This window comes from Arvicanthis niloticus, chromosome 3 (genome assembly GCF_011762505.2).
Source record: "Arvicanthis niloticus isolate mArvNil1 chromosome 3, mArvNil1.pat.X, whole genome shotgun sequence".
In the NCBI taxonomy this organism is placed as follows: domain Eukaryota; kingdom Metazoa; phylum Chordata; class Mammalia; order Rodentia; family Muridae; genus Arvicanthis; species Arvicanthis niloticus.
Genome location: NC_047660.1, coordinates 132,098,449 through 132,118,030, shown reverse-complemented (window position 1 = coordinate 132,118,030; position 19,582 = coordinate 132,098,449). Strand labels below are relative to the sequence as shown.

Genomic DNA, 19,582 nt, shown 5'->3' with positions numbered 1-19,582 from the left:
TCTCAAGGAACAGCTATACCAGGTTCCTGACAGCAAGCACTTCTGGACAGCAGCAATAGTGTCTGGGTTTGGTGTCTGCAGATTGGATGGATCCTTAGGTGAACAGTCTCTGGATAGCCTTTCCTTCAGACTCTGCTCCACTCTTTGTTCCTACATTTCCTTTTGACAGAAGAAATTCTGGATTCATATTTTTTTTATTGGTTATTTTTTTAATTTACATTTCAAATGTTATCCCTTTTCAGGTCTCCCCTCTGGAAACCCGCTATCCCATCCCTAGAAGGGATTGCACAACAAGCTGTACCAGCAAGGCAAGCTCTGTTTCCATCACTCTTTGGAGTCCTATTTGTACCCTCCAACATCACATGTCTTTCAAGTGTCTTGCCTCAGTATGGTCTTGCCTCAGCATGTGCATCTAATCAGTCCAACTCCTTGGAAGCAGCAACAAACTGCAATATCCCACCAGAAGTTTTTGTTTTGTTTTTGTTTTGTGCGTGTGTGTGTGTGTGTGTGTGTGTGTGTGTGTGTTTCTCTGTGGCTTCCCAACCAATGCAGCTCAACTACACAGTGTAAGGCAGACCAATACATGTCGGTCGTTAGCAAACAATCTTTCGTTATGTGTCCTTTCACATGCTTGCTTCAGCAGAACATCCTCTCTTCTGTGTCTCCTTCAGCTAAATGCTCCTTCATGAGTCAGCCTTAGCCTTTCACACCTGTACCCACTTTAAGAAAACATTCCTTCACATGCTTGCTCCAGCAAAGCACCATCCAACTGACTTTCCAACAAAAGCTTAAGTTTCCACTTCAGATATATTTGTAGGAGGAAGTTTTGATATATATCACTTTTATATATTAAATTATTTTAATCACTTTGATTTAAATGAAAATCAAATAATAAGCCTTTCAAGATACATCTATGCAATCTTTTCTTCAATAAAGTTAGAGTCATTAAAAATCCCAAATCAAGGATAAAACCAACAGATTGGGAAAAGATTGTTACCGATCATACATCCAAAATAGGGCTAATATCCAATATATGCAAAGAACTCTAGAAGTTAGACTTTAGAGAACTAAATAACCCTATTGAAAAATGGGTACAGAGCTAAAGAAAGAATTCTCAACTAAGAAATATCAAATGGCCAAGAAGCACCCTGATCTCCAGAATTTGAGAACTTTCCTTAATCTTTGATATAACCTCCATTATTAAGATAGTAACTCAAATTAAAAGTGATATTTAGAAGATTGAGATAAACTACATGTGATCAATGAAGCCTGTCGTTTACTTATTCACTAATGCAGCTGCTGTGAAATTTATAAGACAGCCTTTTTACTTATGAGAAAATAGATATTTATTAACAAAAATTGGTGCTAATATTTCATGAACAACAATAAGTTGTCAGAGATAAATAATGACAGCAACTGTAACTTTTACTGTGTCATTATGCATGTAGTAAATAAGGTTTGTGCTGTGTGGTACATGGCACCGACAACATGCGTTAGGTGTCTGACATGAAGATGTGGGACATTTGTCTTAAGTGTCAGGGAAAAGATATTTAAAACTTTAATGACTACTCTTCTTCCCAAATCCTAATCTCCTGGAAGTTGAAAAAACAAAGGTTCAATATTAAGAATAAGAAGTTCTGAGCAAATCTTCAGTGAAGAATCTCAGTTTGGAGAATTGATTGTCTACTTTTGGGATATATCTTATTACTAGGTTTGGTAACTTACAGAGGATGAGCTCCTGGGTAAGCTAATTAAGAATATTCTAGGAAAGTTCATAAGTGAGTTAGATATTCTTATGGATAACAAGCCTAGCAGATGCTCTACATTAAACCAAATAAAAAAAATGTTCTGTAGCATTTATATGACTTATAAAATTACACTAGGTTGTTATGTGAAGTACCTTTGAAGCTCTGACATTCTCACCGAGAAAACTGTATATTGTGTTTTGCCTGTTTGCATCAAATTGAGGATACTGAAAATGTCTTTTATTTCTCTATCTGTATGTGCATGTGTTTGTGTGATTTTGGGGTATATGAGTGCCACAACATAGGTATGAGGAAAGAGGTATAGGACCTCCCATTCTACTTTGAGACAGAGCCTGCTGTATGCCTTAAATTCTATGGCCAACCATCATCCAGAGATTTTCTTGTCTTCTTTGTCTCTCTATTTCCCTACTGAGTTGTTAGGATGTGATTTCTGTGGATCTGAGGGATTTCAACTCAGATCCTCAAACTTGTACAGTATGTACTTTTACCATGTGAGGCAGTTTCCCAGCCTGATACCTGAAATTTTTAAAACATAAAAATTTCAGTGACAGAATAAGGGCCTTTGAATTCAACATAATATTTAGGACTTTATGAATACTATATACATATGCTTATATGTTTGTGTATTTGTTCCCTAAAACAGATGTTAAAGATGTAGCAGTAATTATCTTCCATCACACAGGCTCCGTTCTTTTCCCTGCATGACACCAAAGGCTTTGATTGTGGAAAGCCAACGGGGAACTTGTTATAGGCAGAGACTAAGCAAGGAGTTTCTGTTTATCCTTCCTGTCTCACTTTCTGGGGCAAGCTACCACAAGCTATCCAGGCTTTCTCCACCTCCTGGCTGATACCCTCCACCTGTAAGAAAATAAACTAAAGTGGTAGAGTGCCTCAGAATGCAAAGATGGTTTAGCCTTTCACAATTGTTCCTTTGTGGATTATGCTGCTGCATGTGGTGACATTGGCTAACCTTCCCCCATTAGGCTGTATAACAGAAAACACTTAAATCTAGATTGCCTGTCAGGAATGGCCACCAGCTTGTCTGGGACCTTTGGAGTAGCCATCATGCCAAACCTGTGTCCTGGGGTTCCATATTGATTGGTCTTCAGGCCTTGTGCTTTGGACAGCATCCTCCCATCTGTAGCCCTGCCCCTCTTCATGGAATGTATACTCCCACAGGGGAAGCCCACCTTCTAGGATGCCATCATATTCCAATATCCTACCATATATATATATATATATATATATATATATATATATATATATATATATGCCACAAATACATATATATATTTGTATTTATTCTTCTCTCATATATTATATCATGACCACAGTTTTCCCTCCATCCTGTCCTCTCAGTGCCTTTCCCCATCCACTTTACCTCTCTGTTTTCCTTCACAAAAGACCAGAACTCACAGGGATATCAGCCAAACATGGCTTAGCAAGTCACAAAAAGACTACACATAACTCCTCATATCAAGGTTGGACAAAGCAATTCAAGAGGGCAAGAGGGTCCAAAACCAGGCAAAAAAAAGTCAGAAGCAGTGCCATACAAACATCAAGCTACATAACAATATCATCCAGAAGACCTAAGTCAGAAGCATATAGGCTTCCTGATTGTTGGTTCAGTTTCTGTGACCCTCTGATGAGTCCTGGTTAGTTGATTCTATGGGCTGGTTTCTTATCTACCTCATGATTTTATTGTGCCATTTTTTTTTTTGTTCATGTTGTTCCATATTTTTTCAAATTGCTGGTGTATTATTTCCTATTTAATTTTATTACTTTTTGAGAATTCCATACATGAGTGCTACTTTTATATCATTTTTATGCTTCTCTCATCCTCTAATGTCTATCTCCCCAGTACCTTTCCCATTCCTCATATTAATGGGCTTTTCTTTAATTATCACTACATACATATACATGCACACTCACACACATACATACACACAACTATTTAGCCTATTTATTGTTGCTTGCATGAACATGGATTTAGGACTGCCTGCTTGAAATTGCTTAACCTTGATTGACTTACCAGCAGTGTTTCCCTGAAGAAAATTGACTTGCTCTTTCCCAGGAGCCATTGATTGTCCACAGCTCCTCTTCTAATGGTGAAGCTTGGTGAAATTTCTCATCCACATCGACATGTCAACCAGTGTTTTAATTATTCGGGCCTTGCTTATGCAAGCATACAATTGAGATTTTGTGGGTACTAATTCATAGTCAAGACTAGAAGACACTGTGTTACAGAAAATCTCCTGGTTCTCAGGAAAGATTTTACAATCTTTCATTGTGTTCTTCTCCAGTAGTGCATCAGCCTTAGGTGTAAGGGTTAGATTATAGATGTATGAATTGGCCTAACTCTTCATTGTTATTCTTTGTACTTGAACAGTTGTGGATCTTTGTAATGGTTTACATCGGCTACAAAAGGAAGTTTCTTTTTGTTCAGTGCCAAATGATTAGTCCTGAAAACATACATACAGGTAACATTATATGACCTGAATGGGTTACATTTAGAAATGTATGTGTGTACATATAAATGCATATATGCACGCAATAACAATTAATGAAAACAGAGGCCATGGATTTGAAAGGGTGAGGAAGGATATATTAGCATATTTGGAGAGAGTGAATGGAAGGAAGAAACACTATAATTATTTACAATTCCAAGAACAAATAAGTAAAAATCAACAGTGAAGAAACTGCTTTGATGAGGATGGGATCGTCATTTATCTTTCGATATGTGGATGAACATTTAGAATAAAATTAGAAATTTTATTGGTTTAGCAAAAATGCAGAAGTCTAACGACTTCTCCAGCCAAAGGTAGTTGGCTAGGTTTCCAAGACTAGGTGTGAATTCTCTCTTATTGAGCAGGTTGTAAGTCCAATTAAGAAGCTATTAATATTCCCAAGATAAAATTGGTACTATTTCATCTCTGAAGATGTCTTGCTGGGTCAGTCATTGTTATGGTTCACAGGCTTTACAGCTTGGTAGGCTTACTGATGGTCTCTCTCCCTTGGCAGTTGGCACAGCACCTTCTTATACTAAGAATGCCAGTAGGCCTCAAGGAAGAGGCTTTTGAGGCAGTTCCAGCTGGTTCCTTCAAGTCCTGTTTGATTCATGTGGTGTCTTCAGCAATAGGGTTTTATCTTCAGTTTCTGAGAAATAACAATAGTCTATGTGGTTTGGGTAGTCTCTTGGACACCTTTGAATGACAATTAAAGCAAAGTTTCCCATGACTTGGCACTGGTATTTTTTATTAGTCTATGGTTAGTTTGGGGGGCATTAACACTCTATCCATATGTACATATTTATATATTCTTATATAATTATATAAGTTTACAAAATATACTAAATACTGTTTCTTTATTGCTTTTTTGTTAGAGGTATTGATTTTTCTTGTTCCCTCTCACTTTATCACTCTTTCTGTCACCTCCCCAAGCAAAGTCTCACCAGTTTCCCCTGTACTCCTTAGATAGCATCTGTGTTCTAATATCCCCCTCTTCCTATTTTTAAATTTTAATTTTATTTATTTTTTACTTATTCACTTTATATCTCCCTCATTTACCCTTCTCCTGATCACCCCTCTCACAGTCCTCCCCCAATACTCCTTTCCCTTTTCCTCTGAGCTGATGGAGGCCACCTGGGTATCCTTCTCACCCTAGTGTTTCAAGTCTCTGCAAGGCTAGAAACTGCCTCTCCCATTGAGGCCAGACAAGGCAGCCCAGCTAGCAGAATTTATCCCATGTACAGGCAACAGTACTTAGAGATAGCCCCAGTTCAAGTTGTTTAGGACCCACATGAAAGCCAAGCTGCATATCTGCTACATATGAGTGTGGAAACCTAGGTCTAGCTCATGTAAGTTCTTTGGTTGGAGGTTCAGACTTTGAGAACCACAAGAGACCAGGTTAGTTAATTCAGTTGGTTTTCCTGTGGAGTTTCTATCCACTTTAGGGCCCATAATCCTTCCTATTCTTCCATACAAGTCCCCAAGCTCCATCCACTGTTTGGCTGTGGGAGTCTATATCTGTCTGAGTCTGCTGCTTGGTGGAGACTCTCAAAACTGGAAATAGTTTTACCTCGAGAACCAGGTATACCACTCTTGGGCATATACACAGAAGATGGTCCAGAATCTCATAAGGACACTTGCTCAACTATGTTCCTAGCAGCTTTATTCTTAATAGCCAGAAACTGGAAACAACTTAGCTGTCTTTCAACTGAAGAATCCATAAAGAGAATGGAGAATACTATAAAGCTATTAAAAACAAAGACATCATGAATTTTGAAGGCAAATGGATGGAACTTGAGAATATCCCCTTCTCTTGATCCAATTCCTCCAACCTCAAACAATGTTCTTTTTCTGCTTTCCTTCCTTTGGGAGTTTCTTTAGGTTATGTACTCACCTGTGAAGAGTCAAAGCCAGGATTGCAAATAAGCCAGGCCATCTGATATATGTTATTTGTTTGGTTTGTCCTCAGTTTTATTTGTCCATACTTGCAGACAGAGGAAGCTCTTATTTAACTTGAGCTTTAGGATATTAATCATGTTTATCTTAAACACCAGGTAAATTTCAAAAATAAATTCTGAACTTAGTGTAAATTTTAAAAGAGAGACTAAAATACATTTTTGATTCTATCTAGAATCGAGACATGTCTTTTAGATATAATGGGAGTGTTAGAGCCTATGGTGCAAAGATTGCATAATGTTAAAGCATTATGAAATAGCTTCTAATGAACTTCATTTATACATTATGTAATGAGGTCAAATTAAGAGACATTACAAAAAATTCCCAAACAACTCATTGCTGACTACTATTGCTCTAAATATGGTGACAATTACGTAGTTCACAAAAAAGTAATACCAGTGTAATAAAATGCAAAGTTTTTCCTCTATAATAAGCTAAAGGATACTTATAGAAAATTTTCTGTTCACTGAATTAGAGATTGTATAAGTACAGAATAGATTTTACATTTGGGATTAGCTATTAGAAAGCTGAAAGTAAAGGTCATAACCCTTTTCTTTTGTGAATTTTGTGTCCTAGTTGCATCTCTATTTTATTGTATTGTCTCTATTTGCATTATCCTGTTACTTTTAAATAGATACTTGTAGATACTTGTAGAAACACTTGTAATGTCCATATAGTATAAACAACCTGAAATCATCTCGTAGATACTTGTAGATACACTTGTAATGTCCATGTAGTATAAACAACCTGAAATCATCTCTTGGAATATGGCTACACAAATCAGATGAAATAAAACAACTAAGTGTTAACAATATTTTCAAATTAAACTAACAATATTTTTAAGAATTTTATGAATTTAAATGTATTCATTTTTAAAAATATGTACTGTGTTAGTGAAGATTCAATACAGTTTTTCAAAAGTATTCACTGCCATCATCTGTCACAGGTTTACTCTTAGAGAACTTGTGTCATCAGGGTTTTTATGTGCTTTCAAGGATGTAATGGGATAGCTCTTTTAAAATTGTGATCAGATTTTTAAAAATTCACTTATGATCAAGAATAGCTTTATTGTCTAGACTCCGATAATACATGCACAATACATAATTTATAGCTGTGCCCCACTCCCCTAGTGCTTACTTCTGAAGACCCTGGGCCTTTGGGTGGAAAGATTTCTCCTAGATTCTTGTAAACATATGCCTCACTCCTCCCAGATAAGGATACTACTATGATGGGGAAGGTGGAGGTTACATTTAAACAATTTTAATGGAGGAGAAAATTTATAAGGAAAGTTGTAATGTGTAGATGCATACTGCAATAATGAAGTATTTGCATAGTTGACTGCAGCCTTTATTAAGCAAGGTGAAGAATGCCAGGCAGCTCCACATAATGGATTTGGGCGAACAAGTCACATACTCCATAGTAATGGAACACATTAATAAAGTTTTCACAGTATGTGTCCTTCATGCAGCCTGTGGTGACAAATATCCATGCCTTTATAAGCTGCATGGTATTACATTGCTGAGACCTCTGGGACTTGCCTGCCAATGTACTGTCTATCATTTATTTTCTGCCGTGGTGTGTATGCTTTGAGTGATCTTAGAGGAAGGTCACAGCCTGTGAAGTTTCCTTACCAAACATTTTTTTCCCCTGTCTGAGCTTTGAGCGGTTTGCGTTTAAGGTTTATTGTACTTCATTTTAGTCAATGTTCCAAGGAGATTTAGGATAAGTCTTAGCACCAAAGTCGTCCATCAACTGTTTGCTCTGTTGCTCTTGTGGGTCCCCCAAGTTCCTAGTTCTATAAATAATCGCTGAAACATTGCATCAACAGGTTTATTGCTTTTACTCCTATCTTGTGCTACTTTTAAAGTTCTTGTTTAAAAAAAAAATACAGGTTTTGTCAGACTTTTATGTAATGCTATTGGCTGCAATTGGATAGGCTGTGCTATAACAATGCTCCTGTTAAAACTTGCCCCCACTCCAGTCCTGATCAGAGCTCTCACCCAGGCCCACTCATCAAAGTAAAGCTGGTAACTGATAGCTAACTGGTGTCTCACCAGAGATCACTATACCATGATCTCACCATTTGAAATAACCCTGTCTGTTTCCAGCTGAATAAGAACACCAAATTATCTTTATTTTTATTTCCAAGACAGTGCTTAACATTGAACCTTCAAAGACAGATGGAAACATTAACCATCATCCCAGGTCTTAGGCCAATGGCAAGATTGAAAAAGTACATACACGAGAGGGAACTGTGCTTTTTCCAGAAGAGATAAACCTGTAATCTATCTAAGGCACACATTTGCAGCAGTGTGACAGGGTGGTGCACATTAATAGTAGCACCTGTGTAGCCTTTCATTCTCTGCAGTATCATTGCCAGTGTGGTATTTTTAGCACCTCACAAAGCTGGCATGCTGGGCGTCTGTCCTTCCTACTTCACTGTCGCTTGGACTGGCTCATTTTGAAGCAGGTGGGTGTTAGTACAAAACTGAGAAGCAACCAGATTCAGACCAACTCCTCCACTGCTGCCCCACCTCCTCTGCTGATATGCACAGCTTCACTAACACAGGAAATTGAGCCGGAAAGTAGACACAAATATGTCTTATATATCTTGGCTGGTTTTGAAGTTTTGGGCTATGGAATATTTAATTTAGAAGAAAGATAAGATAATCAAGTTCTTTATAAGGCCCATGTGTTATCGTGTCTTTGAGGCTTTTTTTTTAAATGTGAAGACAGGGAATCTGGGTGCTGTGAGGCTAGGCTATAGCACTTGGGGAGAGAAATCATTTTAAGACCTCAAAACATGAATTCTAAATGATAAGGTTTTATATATGACTTTAAACAATACTGTTCTTACTTTTGTAATATTTGTATTCATTCAACCCTATAACAGAAGAGTACAACCATGGAGAAAGCAGGAGAAATAATCTAAGGAAAAAGTCCTCCAACCCCATAACTGGTTATATAATGGCCAATGATCAGTCTTGCAAATATATACATTTGAGTATCATAATACAAATAGAGCATTTTATTATGTATTGTTGTGCACTTACATGCAATAATATGTATGTATCAACAATTAAAGAAAAATGAAGCCATGAATTTGAAAGAGCAAGGAACAGGAGACGTTTGAAAGGTTTCAGAGAGACAAAAATAAAGGGGAAAATGATGTAATTATATTATAATCTCAAAAATTAAAAATAATTAAAAATTAATCTGAGTTAAAAATAAAAAAAAGAAATAGTATTTGTGTAGATGAGACATCCATGTACCCAGTAGTTAGCTAAACTATGAAACTGCATTTGATCTACAACTGTCACATTCCTGTCAAGTTGTTTATGTGAAAAAAGTTCTTATTAGTTGACATAGCTTATTTCTTATGCAATTTTTAAAGTACTACATGTTATTTAAAAATGTATCTGTGATTTCTTGTTACTGACTGATCATATTATTACTGTGTTAGGTTTGTCTTTTGTAGAAAATCACTGTATCATTTTTAGTACTATGGCTTATTTCATGTAGACACAAATGTTTTAATGTTTACTTTAATGTTTTTAGTGTTGGTTAATGTGAGGTGTGCAAGGGATTTAGAAAGAGTCAAGAACATAGAAGAGTCCTTTGATTTTTGGCACATGTCTCTGAGACTGAGTCCATGTTGTAAGCCTAGCCTGTGCCAGTTGGCTTCTACTTCTTCACTTGCTGTGTTTCCGGCTCTTGCCCAGGGGTGTCATTTCACAGTATGTCTTCTGGTTCCTAGGCCATTGGTAACATCTTGCTCTTCCTCTTATATTTTCAGCTTCTATAGTCTACATTTTTGGCCAAGCCAACATCTTTTCAATGAATCCAGTTGTATGAGTATGCTATAATTCTTCAATAAAACCTGAGCTGCAGAGCATGGCCACTGGATAAGCTCCCTACTGCTGTGTCTGAATTTCTGCATCTTTGTTCTCAAAGCCATCCTTGTTCTGCTCTCCTTGAAGCTAACAATTAATTCTTTATATTGTTTTATCTTACTTTATTTTATTTTTTACATTCCAGCTGCTGACCCCCTCTCAGTACCCCCTCCTACAGTTTTTCATCCTGTTTTTCTCTCTCTTGCCAGAGAGAGAGAGAGAGGGGAGAGAGAGAGAGAGAGAGAGAGAGAGAGAGAGAGAGAGAGAGAGAGAGAGAGAGAGAGAATAAAGGAGGACAGGGGAGGGAAGGGGTAAGGAGGCCAGGTAGCTCCCCCTCCCACAGTCTTTCCTTTCCCAGGGGCCTCAAGTCTCTTGAGGATTTAGTGCTTCTTCACCCACTGAGGCCAGAAAATCCTTTACTACATATGTGTTGGGGTCCTCAGACCAGCTGTGTATGCTGCTGAGCTCCCTGAGGTCCCAGTTAGTTGAGACTGGTGATCTTCCTACAATTTGGGTCAGATGCCAAAACTTACAAGGTAGAAAATAGAGTGGAAAGCATTGGCATAAGCAGGCTGCTTGGAACAGCAGGGCAGACATCTTAAGCATGTCCCAAATAGCCTGGAAACAAAGGTTGGCCAGGAAGTAACATTCTTTCTAGAGGCTAGCCTGGATAAGTGTCCTATTGGACATAAAGGGTTTTCTGTAGTTTTGATTTTCACTAGCAGATCCAGAGGTAGGAATGTGTGGGTTTTTATCGGTCCAGATGTGTATCTGGTGAGAAGAAGGAAAGATGAGGCTTAGCAGTTGTCTGTGGTCAAATGTCAAAAAATGGAATCAGTTTCTTTATTGCACTTTTTCATGATAGGTACTAAGTAAATGTTTGATGATGAATAATTATACTTTTTATTAATGAGTTACTTATGAGCCCTGCATATTAGAATGATTGCAGTAATCCATAAGGATAGAAATTTTCTAATCTAATTTGTCCATACAAGTCTAGCTTTAGAGACATCTAGAAGAATGTCATGCTGGGCAACATCCTTTAGGGAATAGTCATGTACCTTTTAAACACAGCAATTTATAACCTTGGTTCTTTTTACTTGTATATTAATTAATCAAGATAAAGAAGGTATAATTTCTAATTTGCTGCAATTAAGTCACCATGACGTTTCTATTGAATTAATGTTAAATGGCCTTATTCTTGGATGACAGAGGTTTTAAGTAAAGGGTATGGTTAATTCAAAGAGGAAAAAGTATGATCACTGCATACTGTCAGTTGTTTCAATGTGTGCAGTTATGTGATTTGGATAAGGGTGCTTATGTATGAACTGATTACATTAAAACAATTCATTTGCTGTCCTCTGATTTTCCTGTACAATTTGCTTGGAATAACAGTCTTGTTTTTACATTTTTCATGAAAACTATGTTACTATTATAAATATGTATTAATTTGATTAATGTCTTACTATAATATAGAAAGATATGTAAACATCTACTTCCTCTTGGAAGAGATAAATCAACACATTGCCAGTTCTTCAGGAAATGTGCCTTTGCTTCCTCTCTGCCCTAGCTTCATTTCTGCTATCTTCTGTTAAGCAGTTCATGACATGAGAGTAGCTAAATTATTATAACCTACAAGTCTTACATGATTAGTAAATTAATTATTTCACCATCCCTGACCTCAAGTTGTATTACAGAGCAATAGTGATAAAAAACTGCATGGTATTGGTACAGAGACAGGTAGATAGATCAATGGAATAGAATTGAAGACCCAGAAATGAACCCACACACCTATGGTCACTTGATCTTTGACAAACCATCCAGTGGAAGAAAGCATTTTCAATAAATGGTGTTGGTGGAGGTCAGCATGTAGAAGAATGCAAATCTATCCATTCTTATTTCCTTGTACAAGGCTCAAGTCCAATTGGATCAAGGACCTTTATATAAAACCGGATACACTGAAACTAATAGAAGAGAAAGTGGGGAAGAGCATCAAACACATAAGCACAGGGGAAATTTTCCTGAACGGAATACCAATGTCTTATGCTTAAAGATCAACAACAGACAAATATGATCTCATAAAATTGTAAACTTCTGTAAGGCAAAGGGCACCGTCAATAGGAAAAAAGATCTTTATCAATCCTATCTCCAATAATGAGCTAATATCAAATATATACAAAGAACTCTAGAAGTTAGACTCTAGAGAATCAAATAATCCTATTAAAAATAGGGTACAGAGCTAAACAAAGAATTCTCAACTGAGGAATACAGAATGGCTGAGAAGCACCTAAAGAAATGCTCAACATCCTTAGCCATCAGGGAAATGCAAATCAAAACAATACTGAGATTCCACCTTACACCAGTCAAAATGGCTAAGATCAAAAATTTAGGTGACAGCAAATGCTGGCGAGGATGTGAAGAAAGAGGAACACTCTTCTGTTGTTGGTGGGATTGCAAGCTGGTACAACCACTCTGGAAATCAGTTTGGTGTTTCCTCAGAAAATTGGACATAGTATTACCTGAGGACACAGCTATATCATTCCTTGTCATATACCCAAAGATGCTCCAATATATAACAAGGACACATGCCCAATTATGTTCATAGCAGCCTTATTTATAATAGCAGAATCTGGGAACAACCCATATGTCCTGAACCAAGGAATGGATACAGAAAATGTGGTACATTTACACAATGGAGTACTACTCAGCTATTAAAAACAATGCCTATATGGAATTCTTAGGCAAATGGGTGGAACTAGAAAATATCATCCTGAGAGAAGTAACACATGTTATTCACTCACTGATAAGTGGATAGTAGCTTAAAATCTCAGAATACCCAATATACAATTCACAGACCATATGAAGCTCAGGAAGAAAGAAGACCCAGGTGTGAATTTTTGGTCCTTCTTAGAAGGTGGAACAAAATACTCCCTGGAGGAAATACAGAGACAAAGTGTGGAGAAGAGACTGAAAAAAAAGGCCATCCAGAGACTACTCCACCTGGGAATCTATCCCAAATACAGTCACCAAACTCAGACACTATGGTAGATGCAAAGAAGTGCTTTTTGACAGGAGCCTGATATACCTGTCTCCTGAGAGGCTGTGCCAGAGCCTGACAAATGCAGAGGCGATGCTCACAGCTAACCACTGGACTAAGCATGAGGTCCCCAATGGAGGAGTTAGGGGAAGAACTGAAGGAGCTGAAGGGATTTTCAATGCCATAGGAAGAACAATACCAACCAACCGGAACCCCCAGAGTTCTCAGGGTCTAAACCACTAACCAAAGAGCAGACATGGAGGGACCTATGGCTCCAGCTGCATACATAGCAAAGGATGGCCTTGTTAAAAATCAAAGGGACATCAATGGAAGGAGAGGTCCTGTGAAGGGTAATGCCAGGGCAGAGAGGTAGGATTGGGTGGGTGGGTGGAGGAACTCCCTCATAGAAGCAGGGGGAGAGGGGATGGAATTGGGGGTTTTCATGGAGGAAACCAGGAAAGGAGATACCATTTGAATTGTAAATATAAAATATTTAATTAAAAGAAAAGACCAGAAAGAAGAAAAAATATTATTTATATATTGTATATTTATTTTAAATATATACTTGTACTAACTATAATTGTTATACTTAAATAATTATTTGATATATAATATTTAAATTAAATGTACATAATATCAACATATATTTATTTCCTTTCATTTGTTTTCATTTTTATATAGATAAGCTGAATTTTATTTATTGGTATATTATAAGATGAAAATCTGATATTTGCCTTTATTTTTGGGTTAACACTCCCCATCTCTGAGATTCTCGTATTTAAAGTGTAAAGCATGTTGAATGTTTTGCTATAGAGATATTGATTATAAAATGTCTTCAAGTAGCACTAACATTAAACAAAGTTTAAATAAACAACTTTTTCCACTAATGTAGATTTGCAAATAGAAGCTTTTCTAGCCAACAATGACTTGTTTTATGGTATTTTCCTATCTAACATTTTGAATGCATGCTCAGATACCTCTAGAATGTCATTTATTAGTTCATTGATTTAGACAATAATTTATTAATACCTGTAAATAGATCAAATCAATAGTTTGTATCAAACAATGCATTAAAGTTAAAACACACACCCATTTATTCAGTATGTACCAACTACCGGGTATGAAAAGGCCATTCTATCTGTCAAGTGATTGTGATATCTGTCAAAGAGACCATGTGTTGAGCTTTCTAATATTGTTTTAGAATATTATATTGTTCTGGTCTAATTCTCCAAATGATTCCTGCAGTGCTGGGTGGGCTATGCTGTTGCTTTGTTCTAAGCAGTTGAGTGACTCCTACCACTGTGGTCTGCTGAAGAATTTCTAAAGTACATGGTACAATTCTTTCTCAAATGATACAGTTTTAAATAAATGAAACAGAGATGTCCCATGCTTATTCTTTGATTGCCTACATGATAGTTATATTACCCTTTATGCCTATGCTTAAGGTGCTTGCTAGATGAATCTTTAGCAGCCTCACTTTCTAATACATTTCAAAATCTTTTTTTTTTTTAAACAGCACTGTGCATTATTAACCATTCAATTACAGTAGCGTCTGATGAGATTGGGACAGAATTGGGATTCCAAAGTGAACAGATATTCAGCATGTAATGGGTTGGAAGAAGCTACTACATACTCTTCACAACCGTCTTCCACAGTCAATAGTCAATACAGTACTAGTGATTATTAACCTAGCACACCAAGTGTGCCCAAGTGGAAAAGATGCAACAAGAAAAATATCTACGTTAGAAAGACCAACACTTTTAAAAAAGAGTAAAACACTTTCAGTTTCTCCCCTTGATCCCCTAAAACATCTCACGGGCTGGATCTACCTATATGGTCCTACATCAACTTCTAGAATATTTGTCAGGAGGGAAAAAGTAAATGACACTGGCCAGTATAGTCTTTGGATAGTTAGGAAGGGGTCGGGGAGAAAGTCAGTTCTCGTAACAACTTAGTCAGCCTCGGTCTGCGGGGTTTATGGATTCTTTGTTTTCCATCTCTTCAACGTGTTAGTCCTCTTGCAAACCCTCCAGCTTGGCAGCCGTTTGTGCCTCCAAGTTCTCTTTGTTAGCCTCCATTTTGTGGGTCTGTTTCTCCTCCGCTATTTTGCTGAAGTTACTTTCTCCTCAGTGGCTTTCTGGAGCACTTCCTTTTCATGCTCCCACTTCTTAGCAAGCTGCTTCAAAACTTCTGCTTCATGACACTTGCATCTTTCTTCTGCAGCTTCTAATTTCTTCCGAATTTCCTCCAGGGAAAGATCATTCTTCTTTGGGGAGCGGGGAGAGGGGGAAATCGGGGACAGATTCTTTTGACCGAGGGCTGATAATCAGTTCAAAAGCCCGGCCTGAAGCACGGCTTCTCCAGCTCCTTCACCTGAATATCGGAAGAAGCCATGTCGAACGGAAAACAGGAAACTGGCTGTACACTGAACACAACCCACTGGCAAGGAAAGCCCTGCTCGGTCCGAGCCGCCTAGTCACACTCTCCAAAATCTTTAAGGAACCGTAAAGTTCAGGAAACACCACTGAATGTCACTAGAACTGAAAATCTGATTTCACTTGAGGCTACTTAAACTACCAAGAAGAAATAATACCTGACCACAGTATTTAACAGGGTGATTAGAAAAAAAATAGATGAAATGATATACATGAAAATTAATTCTAAAATCATGAAAAAAAAAAAAAAAAAAAAAAAAAAAACCCCTAATGATTAAAGGTTAGTGAGGGATTCGGTGTCCTGGGCACATTTCTGATCTGGGCTGTTAGTCCTTACCAGGAATGTGTGAAGTGCATGCCTATGCAGCCGAGAATTCTTTCAGGTCTTTTGATTGTACTCTATCATATACCAGTCAATAGATTTTGAGGAATTCCATTTTGGGGGACTGTTTGTGTTACCAAGATTATTTAACTCCAAGTCTTACTTTAAGGGGTTTTTAAGCAAATATTACTATTAGTAAAGAAAAAGTGGCTAAAAGCAAGCTAGTTAATTTTATACATTTCAAGTCCAACTCAACTTTTCTTTCAAGTAAAAATGTATAGGATTTCATGATGAATTTTGAGAACTTATCTCCTCTCTGCCAGTTTAATTCTTATTATTTTATTTAATAAAAATATGAGACATATCTGACTGCTTTTCTACAGGTAGAAAATGTTATAGTTTTTAAATTTTCTTAATCAAACCTGATGTACAGAGTAGGATTGATTTCTTTTTCCTCCACATATTCCAGGGAATGATTGAACCTCCAGACCGCATGCCGAATGGTCTTTAAACAATACTAACTCATGTCTTTTGGACTTTTATAAATAAAATACTTTGTTTTATAGTACCTATTTCAAATTGTGCCATTTTCCTGGCTTTACTCTGTCTGCAGTTCTGTTCTTTGCAGGCTGGTGCTGGGGAGCAGCACCTGAACAACATGCAGCACCTTAGAGGTGTGTGTGTTTCTCCGGGTAGTTTAAAAGAGTGGGATTGCAAAATAAGACATGTAGAAACAAATGTGAATAAATATGATGATGATTTAGACACAGCTTTTGTTATAACATTGAAGGAATTTAGAGAGGAGGAAGGGCCCACCTTAAAATGGGTTTTACCCATTGGGCAGTACCATCCAGTGGGCTCAGGACCCAGGATGAATAAAGAGGAAAAGAACGGTGAACACTGCTATTACCCATTCTCCTCTTCTTTATCTGTCAAGATGTGAGCAAATGTCTCTACTTTGCTGCCCAAAGGGCTAGGAATGGCTCAATATCATACTAGATGAAGTAAATATTCCTTTCTTAAATCACTATCTGTCAGGAATTGTGCCTAAAAGAAACTAATACAATATCCTTGCCATTTTAAGCAGGTAATTGTTTAAAAACAAAACAAAACTAAAACCACAAATTAAAATTAAAATTTTAATTTTTAAAATTTTAGAAAAATCACATTTAAGTCCGATTTTCACCATATGAAAAACTGTATGTGCTGACATCTAGTACTGATGAAACATGAAGCAAAAGCTCTCTAAAGTAAGATTCCAAATCAGCAGAAGGTGCTTCCCTTTTCGGTAGCCACGTGGGTTCAAGTTACAGAAAGCTTTCTGTCCTTCATAGATAGGAACATCATCTTATACTGTCATACTGTGACTCTGCATTTCCGCATGTAAAGGAAGAGAAACAGGACCCTGTCCTGACAGAAAGAGTGACATCATATCTTAGAAACCGACTTCTGTGTTGGGAACCCATTGAGGGTTCTGAACAGCAAGGCGTGTAAAGAAGGAGGCACATTAGTTTTGTGTCCACTAAGGCAAACTCTCATATTTGACTAATCTGTAAACATGTCTTTGCAGAAGCAGATGTCTGGACAATTGAGAGTGCTGAGCAATGTGAATCACAGCATTCTTGGGCATGGGTGAGTGGGTGCATGGTGAAGGTAGTGGAGGTTGTGTTAGTTAAGATTATTCACCCCCAAAGAAAACTAAATCACACTCGTGTTTGAGTGCTATGGATTGTATTTGGTCTTGCCATCAGTAATTTGATACTGATACAGTAATTTAATACAATAAATATGTTGTATTAATAGTATTAAGCAAAGACAGCATATAATGTTGAGTGTTGGTATTGTTCAGTTGTCCAAAAATATAACATTTTTTTCTACCTGAAAATACAGCACAACTCTAAACTCACAAACAAACATAAAGTATAAATCATACATTATGATTTGTGAAAATATACTAAATATATTACTTTTCTTGGCAAAACATCTCAAGATCCGCTAGGAAGTTATAACTGTATTTATTTTGCTTTCATGGTTGTCATCACGCTCTGAGCAGCTTTGACAGTTTTCTGCTGGAACAACTCCATCCCAGAATTATTGCTGTAAATTGAAGTTCTATTTTTCTGTCCCAAGAGTATTCTTAATATTAACAGTTGGTAATTAGTCTGTCCTTTAGAGAGACTGAATGGATTTGAATGGCATCCTGTACATTTAATCAGAAACTTTAAGCTCACAATAAACTGTAACAGTCATTGACTATGATGGCATTCATTAACTGCTAGTACTGTTTGCATTTTGTCACTTTAAAGGAAATCCTTAAATATTATAACTTAATTCATTTTTATTCACCCATTTAAAGACATTATTGTATATAAATTTTTGGAAATAATAAATAATATTATTTATTGTTATAATATTTATCTGTCTTTACACCATCGAGATGCTATACAGGTGGCTAGTTTTGTTTCTTAATGTTAATTTAGGTAGTTATGCCCACCATTTTGGTAGCACATTTTAGATTAAGACAGTAAAACTACTGAAAGTATCATTTAAATACTACCTAGTCATGTTCGCCTTAGAGTCTTCAACTATTTTTATTTAATTTCCTGTAAAGTGTTCTTTCAATGCCTTCACAAGACTTCAAGCCATACTTCATGTTTGCCCTTGAGGCAGATTATTTTTATAATTGGATTTATTCTGGTTTATGCATAAAAACCCCTACCAGTGAAGGTACATAAAACAACATAAAGTATTATAAACATTTTTTGTTAAATTGCATAACAACATTCTGTTTCAGAAGATAGTGGAAGGTACTGTCAAGTGATAGGTGGATTAAGATAGGGCAGCAAGACCTATAGAAGTGATATTAAAAGTGGGAAATAGATGAGTAAAGTTTGAAGTAAATTTTCTTATACATGAATTTAAAAGTTGAATAAATTAATTACTTATATTATTAAATTATCAAATTAAATAAGAATAATTAATTACTTAAAATTAATTAAAATTAATTTTTACAACATAAAATATGCATTTGATTTTGGTTCATTTTGGATTTTCATTTGGTGTCATTATTTACCCACAGGTACCATGTTACTTTTGGCAACTTCTTTATTTTGATAATCATTTTACATGGTTATCAGCTAAAAAATTGACAAATATTTGCCAAATGGGATCATTTAATAATTTTAGGGATTATTTTACAGTTTATAAATATGTGTCTTAGGAGATTATTTCATTAAAATATGTCCAAATAATTAACATATGTACCATGCCAGAACCTTAATAAATTATGGAGACTCACAGGTCTCTGCTCACAAGATTGGGAATATTTTCCATTCAGAATAATAGAACTTATTATAACACATTTTTTTCTGGAAGTCTTATTTGAGAAAAACAGATATAGAGCTTGGGAGTTATGTGGAAGAGTGGAGGCAAAGATTGAGGGAACTAGAAAGGTCAAAGATACTACAAGAAGACCTATAGAGTCACCTAGCTCTGTGAGGCGCATGTGTACTCACAGAGACCAACCCACCACCCAAAGAGCATGCCTGGGCAGGACCTAGAACCCTTACACAGATGTAGCAGATGTGCAGTTTGGTCTTCATGGGGGTCCCCTAACAATTGAAGTAGGAGCTGTCTCAGACTCTGTTGCCTGTCTTTGGATCCCTT

The 19,582-nt window shown here is 36.7% G+C and overlaps 1 pseudogene; it reads right to left on the bottom strand.

Moving 5' to 3' along the window:
• Nucleotides 1-15,114: 15,114 nt before the first annotated feature.
• LOC117705714 (stathmin pseudogene) lies at nt 15,115-15,553 on the bottom strand (annotated as a pseudogene).
• Between the last annotated feature and the right edge of the window lie 4,029 nt (nt 15,554-19,582).